At 44.4% G+C, this 9,165-nt stretch overlaps 1 pseudogene; it reads left to right on the top strand.

Annotated features, from left to right (window-relative positions):
* Positions 1 to 6,244: 6,244 nt before the first annotated feature.
* LOC147427125 (abscisic acid receptor PYL11 pseudogene) lies at positions 6,245 to 8,230 on the top strand (annotated as a pseudogene).
* Positions 8,231 to 9,165: the final 935 nt, after the last annotated feature.

The following is a 9,165-nucleotide window of genomic DNA, read 5'->3' as shown; positions in this document are numbered from 1 at the left end:
GTTTTTGGAATCTGGCACACTTCTGTCAGTTATGACAATGGAGTTGTAGCTCAAGACTTTCTGGTCATGTCTGTTGGAACTATGGAGGGTAATATAAATCTAGGATGCACATGGATGATAGCCACCAAATGCACTATTGATTGGGGGACAGGGGGTGTCACAACACAGAAACCAACTCTTAGCCCTGCCACTCAAGCCATACTTCCTAAGATATTGCCTCTTACGGAAATAAAACCCAAAACATTGCATGTCCAAGAAGTTGAACCATATGTCCCCATAGCACAAGTCTCTAGAGCTTCAACTAATGTAGCTGAAATAAAGCTTGAGACACACAAGACCCATCCCAATATAACAAAGAAAACATACAAGTGGGTCCCTAAAGCTTCTTTAGCAACCATAGCCAATGCTAAAAGACAGGAGCCTGGTAAGAGATGTCCCATTCGCCCCAAGAAATGTAAAGAAACTTTGCGTTGGATTCCTAAAAAACTATTGGAAGCCCAAAGCTACCATAAAGGAAATGATCAAATCTGGGTGCCAAAACGTAATTTGTGCTCTTACTTGTCACCAGGCCCATGCGAGCTCAATCCTGTGGCTCCAAAACGAATTGAAGATCAGGGAAAGGAAAAAATCACGGAATGTTACACACCTGCTCCAGAGCTAGTTTGGGTACCAAAGAAAGAACGATTTGTTCCACCTAGCTCAGGAACATGGAAATCAAATGAAGCTTCTTGCTCTTCATGTAGTTCCTATACGGAAATAGAAGCTTCAACACAACCTCCACCTACCATTGTACATATCCATACAAGCAAAAAAGAGTTTGCACCTCCCGTTGTAAGTTTACCACCTACAACAATGGTGGGGGAGAGTACCTTACCACCCTTGCAACTAGATGAAACGCATAGAGCGGTCGAAAAGTATTGGTTAAATCTTTCATCTATGACAACTTGGAACAACTGGTTTCAAAGGGTGACGACATTATTTCAAACGGTATGATCTACCAAGGAAGGGGGGAGTGTTTGCTGACATCCATCATCACTTGCTTCCCTCTCAACCTTTCTCCCTGACCTCTTAGTCTCCAATCTTAGGGAATGTATATATAAAGCCTTATACTCACAAAAACAAGATAAAAAAGTAAAAGAGCAAGAGCCATAACGCAAAATCATAAACACACATTATGCACAAGAACACGATCCTTGTAATATTTGCACTCTAACCATCATCTATTTGTGTGTACAGATATGGCTAGTACGCTAGAGTCATCCACTCCTGCCTTGGGTGAGAGGTACCCTCGTTACTTTTCACAAATGTTTCACATAGTCTTTCCGGTGCTTGCATGTGAATGGGATTTGGTAGGTACGCTAGCATGTGAGAGGAATTTCGAGGAGTTAGAATGGCTGATACGTCTCTTGACCACGTCTGATCCATACTTAGTAGAGAGCGTTTCTCCCATTGCACAAGCCTACCCTTTTGACCAAGATGACTATAGGCGTCTAGTGACCTTCTTAGTAAACATGGGTACCTATGATGAAGAAGAAGATTTACATGACTACACAGATGGCACATATGGTGTCATGGATGATGACTTTGTTTATCTCGACGACAGGGATAGGGGTTTAGCCTTAGGGTTTTCCCCCAATCTCTACAATATCCTATTCCCTTGACTCTCTAGGGGGAGTGCAAATAATTAGGTTGGGGTTCCTGATGTTTTTTTGTTGTGTTCAATAAGTGTTGGTATCTTTTCCCACTGATGTGCCTCCTAGAGGTATTGTTTGTGTTTCTTAGTGTGTACAGGAACGTGTTGCTGTTGTTAGGATTTGGACCTTCATGGGTTCTTTCTCTCATTCACACTTCAAATCAAGCGCGACCATCAACACAAACAGGTGTTTCTTGTCCATTAGCATTGCCCCTTATCTTTTTTGCATCTATGATTGTCTGCTTTGATTGTGATTGGTAGCATAATATCCAGCACATTTGCTTAGTATCAAACATTTAATTCAATGTCATTTTTTGTCATAATCACTTGTCTAGGTTTAAATATCAAGCAAGTCCAACTAAGCTAGTTTGACCAAGTTAGGTGTTAGAGATCTTCTCTTAATACCATGGGGAATGCCTTCCTAATAATCAATGGTTACTTAGGTTCTTAATCTGATTTAGGCAGCATTGTGTGAAATGTACTAGGGATTTCTACTGGGCTTGACCCTATTGACCTTTAGCTTAAGTATTATAAAGGGAGTTTACTAGTGTGATGAGCCTGGGGAGGTGTAACAGTGTTATATGACCCCCCAAAGTTACAAAATTAAAATGCTGAAAATGAACAAACAAAAAATCAAAGTGCCACAATGTAAAATCTTAAGCTGGAAGAGAAATCTCAGCTTGATTGGGTACTTCACTCACATGTATCGCCTATGGTACTAGAGCCCTAGAGGTTCCCAGTGTGGGCGCTTTTCCTTGAGAAGCAAAAAACCCAAGGCATACAAAATAAGCACACACATCAAAATTGAATCACTTTGAAAAGACTTTGGGGGGTCAAAGAAAAGGTAATCAATCAGGCGATGATTTCATGAGAAATTCGTTTTATCGTAGCTTAACTACAAGGTCTTCTAGGTATAGCCTCTAGTCAGCCATCGAACATGAAATACTTGGCTCTCGCGATTAAACAACTTAATTGACCAGAGAAAATTAAGAAGCTTACCCATGGTATTAATAGTCGATCTCTAGTGCCTTTCGATCGTTAAATTAGCGACCCTAGACTTGTTTAATTTTTTACCCTTACATCTGTTTATGCATTTGATTATATTGCAATTTAATGTTTATTGCTGACAAATGGTTTAAAATTCTGTTACCAATCACATTGTTTGCCTACAACTGCATATGCTTTTTAATTCTATATGAGAATGCAATTATTGTGCCAATGTTGTTTGATTTTGCAGTGACTGAAGAAGGTTAAGGACATTCATCTCAAATGCTCTTCCACCTCGACAAACGAGCTTCAACTCAATAGCTTCCGAGGACGGAATCTACATCAGGAAGGGGGGCATGTTAACCCTCACGACTCACGGACACCCTATCACCTACGACGGACGTTGTATTATTTACTTGTAGAGTCAGGTACCGGGCTTGTCGGTCCAATAGGAAAAGGGTAAGAGTGATCACCGATGAGAGGTGCACTCTAACTGGAACATTCAAGGGATTAGTTCGCTAAGCATGGGCGCTCAAGTGTGAATGGGGTGAGCTCATATAAAAGTCAACTAAACCTAAAATTCACTCATTCTCTCATTTGTGCGATTGAAGAGTGCTCTTGCTCCATCTCCATCTTCCTCTTCTTCATCTCCTTGTGTGTGTGTGTGTGTGTGTGTGTATGCGAGAGAGAGAGAGAGAGAGAGAGAGAGAGAGAGAGAGAGAGAGAGAGAGAGAGAGCATTGCGGCGGCACAACGACGGCGAGGCGGTTGAGCGCGGCGTAGCGGCGTCTCCCTCTTCTTCGCGGCGAGGAATCCTCCACGAAGCAAGCGTAGAGCGGTGAGTGACACACCATCGTCATCTTTGAGCTTACTAGTTTAGGCTTGTTGTGTGCTTGGAGCCATTTGTGGCTCGCACACGGTGTATTGGCAAGTTCCTTGCATTGACACGTGCGACATACGCGCACAACTTTAGGTAATTAATAATTTATTTAAACTCTCATTGGACATTTTAGTCTTTTGGTCAATAGGAATCAAGCAAGCCATTGGGCTGCTGGATGCTCATTGGACCCCTTGGTAGACTGTCCAATAGTCTTCTAGGGAGCTTAATTTCTATTGGCTCTTTTATCAAGCATTGTTAAATTGATTAGACTAACTTTATTCTAGCCCAATTCTCATTGGTCCACCTCTATGGCCATCGAATAGGATTTGAGGGGAGATTGGTGACAAGTCTGCCATGTGTCCATTGTTCCCTTTGTGTAAAGGGGGAGCTTGGGAGTGTGTGTGTGTTTCTCTCTCTTCCCCTACCTTTAGGGCTCTCCCCCTCCTTCCTAGGGATGTGGGAAGATTTTTTTCCCATAACCATCCAATATTTCCCCCTTTTGGCCATCGGAGTTATTGATTAATTTTTGGAACCTTAGCCTATGGAGGTCTTAATGGAACTGAACCTTATGTCTTTTCAAGCTCCATTGATGCACATTGCTCTTTTCAGACTCTCCCGCTTTGGACCCTATTTTTCCTCCTTTGAATCCCTGCTGAGACCGTTCTGACAAACTTACCAATATTCTCGCTTTTATTCCCTTGGTACCTCCCCATATTAAATGATCAGTTTAACATGAGAAAATCATTTGGAAAAATTAGATATTAGTTTTTATGACGGCCCGTATGCCATTTGAATACCGACATTGAAGTGTTTCTAAGAAGCTATTGACCTCTACTGATAACTTGTAAAGCATTGCCAGAGTCATTAAAAAAACAGATAGTAGTTATTAGATAGGTATTGAATGTGGGCTGGAAAAATGTTCCTAGAATCCCACTCTTGAGTAATCCACTGATTCAAGACTTCAACAGGGGGTCTAATTTCATGACACAGTCCAATAACCGCTTTTTCTTCGTGCAATTGCTTAAACCAATGATTAAGCTCAGTAGCAACAAAAACCTCCCCTTCAGAAGCTTCCTAATTAGAAGCATTAGGGTTTTCATTCTCATCATTGCCCTCATCAGCTTTTCTTGCATCTTCCTTATTACCCTCTCTTGAAAAATTTGTAGGCCCATTTCCATTAACGGTATTAGGAGATTGAGGACGATTATCCTCAAAGTTTTGAGGACGATTATCAATATTATGCCGTACATTAGAGATTAGGGAAAATTGATCATTAATGGGTGGGGAGTTAGGGTTTACTTGGTTAGGTTTATGCAAGTTAAAAGGGAGGATTGTTGCATTCCCTCCTTGTATTGCAACATTGGGCGTCATGGAGTGGAACATATCTTGCTGCATCGGTTGCTACATGAAAGAAATAGGGCTGGAGCTGGGAAAGCTTGGATTGCATGTGCGTACGGCAAGGGACCTTGCACGCTTGCTTGGGGTTATGAAATGCGTCCACTCGATGCCTGATGATGGGAGGGGCCAGTGAATCCCCCTTTTGGAGAGGCTGTAGACAAGAGCAGAGCGTTAATGGGTTTAGGGTTACCCTTATTGTAGGTGATACTACTCACCGGTGCATCTTTAAACGCCATAGTTTACCCCCCTAAAAGGGGAAGGGCGGTGAGGGAAATTAGAAGAGAGCCGCAACGACAGAACACATGAAAGATTGTGCATGCCACTGTATTCTCGCCCATATGGAGCTCAACCCTTGAGGAGCACCTTATGCTTTTCCCAAGGGATCCATCTTTTAACTGGCTCCCTTACCTCGTAGCATAAAAGAAGGAAATCTCAATCAACATTCAAGCTTCCATTGCGTGTAGGTTGCACAAACGTGTTTGATAGAGGGTATCTAAGGAGATACCCCCTTGGAAAGGAAATGAAAAGGGAAAGAGGGGGGTGATCGACCCTTCGGGTGAGCAATGCGAGTACGAAACAAAGACGAGGCATCGATCATGGTATTGCAAGGCGGCACGGGATGGCCACATGTCCATGGGAGGTGCAACCAATGAGACAATGCGAGGCAGGGCGATATTTCTTTTAAAGAGTGGGCTCGCCTTCCCTGCACAGAAATCCTCAGAGTCGTTCTTGACGACTAGGTGTTATGCTTGATAACTTAATGCTACCAATAGCTTTTCCATTGAAAGGGCGTAATGTAGAAATGGGATCTACTTGGATTCCGCCCTAATGGAAGAACTTAGAGTTAGAAGAGGCAAGTCTCTCATCTTGAAATGGGCGACATATGAGCGGGGCAGCGGGGCCTTACCTAGAAGAATGGTAATGCATGCATTGTATGTGTGTGGGCAAGTTGCAATTTCCAAACGTCAAAGTTGAAGGTACAGAAAACATATAGAAATTGCAAGTGTGCAAGTGGGCAAGTTGAGAGGGCTATGATGACCAGATGCAAGTTGCCAACTTGCGAACAAGAGGGCAGGCATGCCGGTCTCGCGGGCGGGCTTGGTGTGAACGCTGGGGCCCAGCAAATGTGAAAGCGCGGAATGAGGCCAGGCTGTCAAATACCATCAGCACAGGGGCGTTCTCTTTTGAAGACAGGGCCGCTTGCCCACGCCGCGCTACAAAACAAGCCGCCCCTTTCATCGTAATGGGCCTTCTTTCTCAGCCGTGACCATTTTAGAGAGAGAGAGAGAGAGAGAGAGAGAGAGAGAGAGAGTGTGCGCCCGATAGAGAATATCGTGTGCTTGTGTGGCTCTCGTCTTTCTTTGCAGGGGCTTTAGAGAGGGGGGAGGAATCTGTAGACTCGCAGAGGCGATTAGTGCTTATTTGCTTCTTGAGAGGAAAACCCTCTGGACTCTGGAGTGTGCGTTTTGTGGGCGATGGAAAACTGTCCCAGAACTCGAAGTGATAGGGAGAGTCGTCTGCCAATGAGAGTATGAGAGCGGGGGTCTTGAAAAAGAAAGCAGATTTGTAGCGTGTGTGTGCGTGAGAGAGAGAGAGATAGATAGAGAGAGAGAGAGAGAGAGCGAGTCGAGAGGTACTCGGGTGTGTGTGTACCACCTCCCTCCATAACGGCTGTTGCTTTCTTTCTTTTCCACAACAAGCAGGATGCCCGGAGAAGGAACAGATTGATGTGCTATCTGCTTTGAGCACCTCGCTTCTTGATGGCATGCTTTTATGGCTCCTGCTCATATCTGCCATACAAGTGGGCACTCTGATACTTATCCACTTTAAAGATTTATAGCGAGATTACTCTTTCTCTCTTTCTCTCTGTCTGTCATCTTGAGGGCTTTTCTTGATTACACGCAGAATGCTTATTTGCTAACTTGTATTTGAAAGAGGATATGGCAGTTTGCTGGTTTTTCCCCGCACCGAGGCTGACTGCCCGTTCATGAGATTCTCTCAGTCTCCGGTACATTTTGCTGGATAGCAATCTTCCATTGGAACACTGTGGGAAGCAGTGCCTTTTGAGCACTCCACATAGCAGAGTTGCGTAGCTGTGCATCTATTTTCTAACCAGGTGAGTTGCATACCAAGAAGTTGTCGGGAACCTGCACGCTCGCAGGCTGCACCTTTTCCAGGTTCTAAAGATGAGGGAGATCAACCAGAATGTTCCCCATGTCTACCTCACAGAAGAAGAGTATTCCCACCTAGAGGACTTCATAAGGAGGCACCACACCCACTGTGCTGGACCCGGGGAATGCACTGCCATGGTGCTGCAGCGTATCAAGGCACCGATTGATGTTGTGTGGTCGGTGGTACGCAGGTTTGATAAGCCGCAAGCATACAAGAACTTTGTCAAGAGCTGCCACATGATGCAGGGATATCACGAGGGTGGTAGAATGGAAGTGGGCAGCATAAGAGAAGTCAGAGTTGTTTCAGGCCTTCCTGCAAGCTATAGCCGCGAGAGGCTTGAATTGCTGGATGATGAAAATCATGTTCTAAGCTTCCGTGTGCTGGGTGGAGAGCACCGTTTGCATAATTACAGGTCGACTACCTCTCTTCATCAGATGGCTTTTGGTGATAATCATTGCGGGCACATCGGGGGCAATCAGATGGGCTCAACAATTGTGATTGAGTCATATGTGGTTGCCGTGCCTGAAGGCAACACTGTAGAGGACACCATCACTTTTGTTGATACTGTAGTTCGTTGCAACTTGCAGTCACTCGCCCGTCTTTCAGAACGGCTTGCTGCGGTGCGTGCAACTTCACAACATGACAACGCTGAGAACAATGCGCTTAGAAGCTCATCCACCTCAGCTATGGTGAAGTAGAAGAAAGATGTAGATGTCTTCAAGTCATTGCCAAGTTTGCTTTTGTGGGTTTTAGTTGCCGCCTCCTCTTGGGGTTTCTTCTCTGCAGCTCATCCACATGATTGTGCTGCTAACTTCCCGATACAATTGGCACCCAACTTGTGCTCTCATCATCGCGCATCGGCTCTTCAAATCTGGATCTGTCTCATGGGGATTTGGAACTTCTTTGATGTGATTGTGCAGAGAAAGGGTGCTGCAAGAGGATTGCGTTTCCTTTGAATGTAAGAGCAGGTTGCCTATCCATCTTTTTTTGTTTGAAGAGGTGCTTAGATTGAAATTATCTTGTTCTGTACGCTAGGCTCAATTCCCTTACTATTTCAATTCACTGAGTTGTTGGTTTGTTTAATAAGTCCAGTTAGTACTTCACTATTGTCTTCTTTACTGTTTGGCTTCTACATCTATTTAGCCCCTTGTAGGATGTCTTGCAACAGGTGTCGAAAGTGATGTGGTAACCGCATATTGAGATTGTTAGGCAATCTTATTGATCGAACATGCTCGTATTATCCAACTGCATGTGCATGTGGTATGCTTCTGGGGCATAGATTTCTTGTATGCACTTCGATGTAAGGTTTTGACTCCAGGGAAGTGGGCAGAAGAGACTTTTTCTCATTTATTCCGGTCATTTCTGACTCACTGAAACATTTTCTAGCGGAAAAGGCTTTGTAGACTATTCGACGTGCTCTCTACTCATTGCGTTCTACCCAAGTCTTGCATGCGCACACAAGGGGTTGCCCATGTACTGGTCTGTACTGACAATATCATAATGTTGCTATTGGCTTGTTGCTTACCGCGAGCAACCAAATTCTACGAAATCTCACTCATTTTACTGTGATCGCCTATAAATGTTAGTTACTACCTACGAAAAGCACATGAAGACTGCTAGTCTTACACGGTGCTGCATTGCATCAGCCCTGTACGCTGAACTTCTTGAAACTGCAGTTTTGGCCGGCCCCTCCTACACTTGACGGTTGGGAAGGATCATCGGCTGACCTTTACCTGCAATCCACCCTCCCCATGGCTCCCGGCATCCGCCATCCCCTTGAGTCACCTGGACTACAGGGAAAGGTCATCCAATGACCTTTCCCTATACCTTCAAGGTCGGGCGTCTTGAAATTTTAGTTTGCAACCGACGGATGACTACCACACCTTTGTCTCAGCTGCAAGCCAATCATACTGCTACAAGTCAGTGCACAGAATGTTGCGAACTACAGACAGCTGAGCGCCAGGAATGTTAGAACTGGAAGCCAATCATGGTTGTCCACATCAGCTCATGGAATTGAGTGACGTCTGTCAACTGCA

The sequence above is a fragment of the Adiantum capillus-veneris genome, chromosome 24, assembly GCF_014529385.1.
Source record: "Adiantum capillus-veneris isolate H3 chromosome 24, ASM1452938v2, whole genome shotgun sequence".
NCBI lineage: Eukaryota > Viridiplantae > Streptophyta > Polypodiopsida > Polypodiales > Pteridaceae > Adiantum > Adiantum capillus-veneris.
This window is presented reverse-complemented; position numbering and strand designations above follow the sequence as displayed.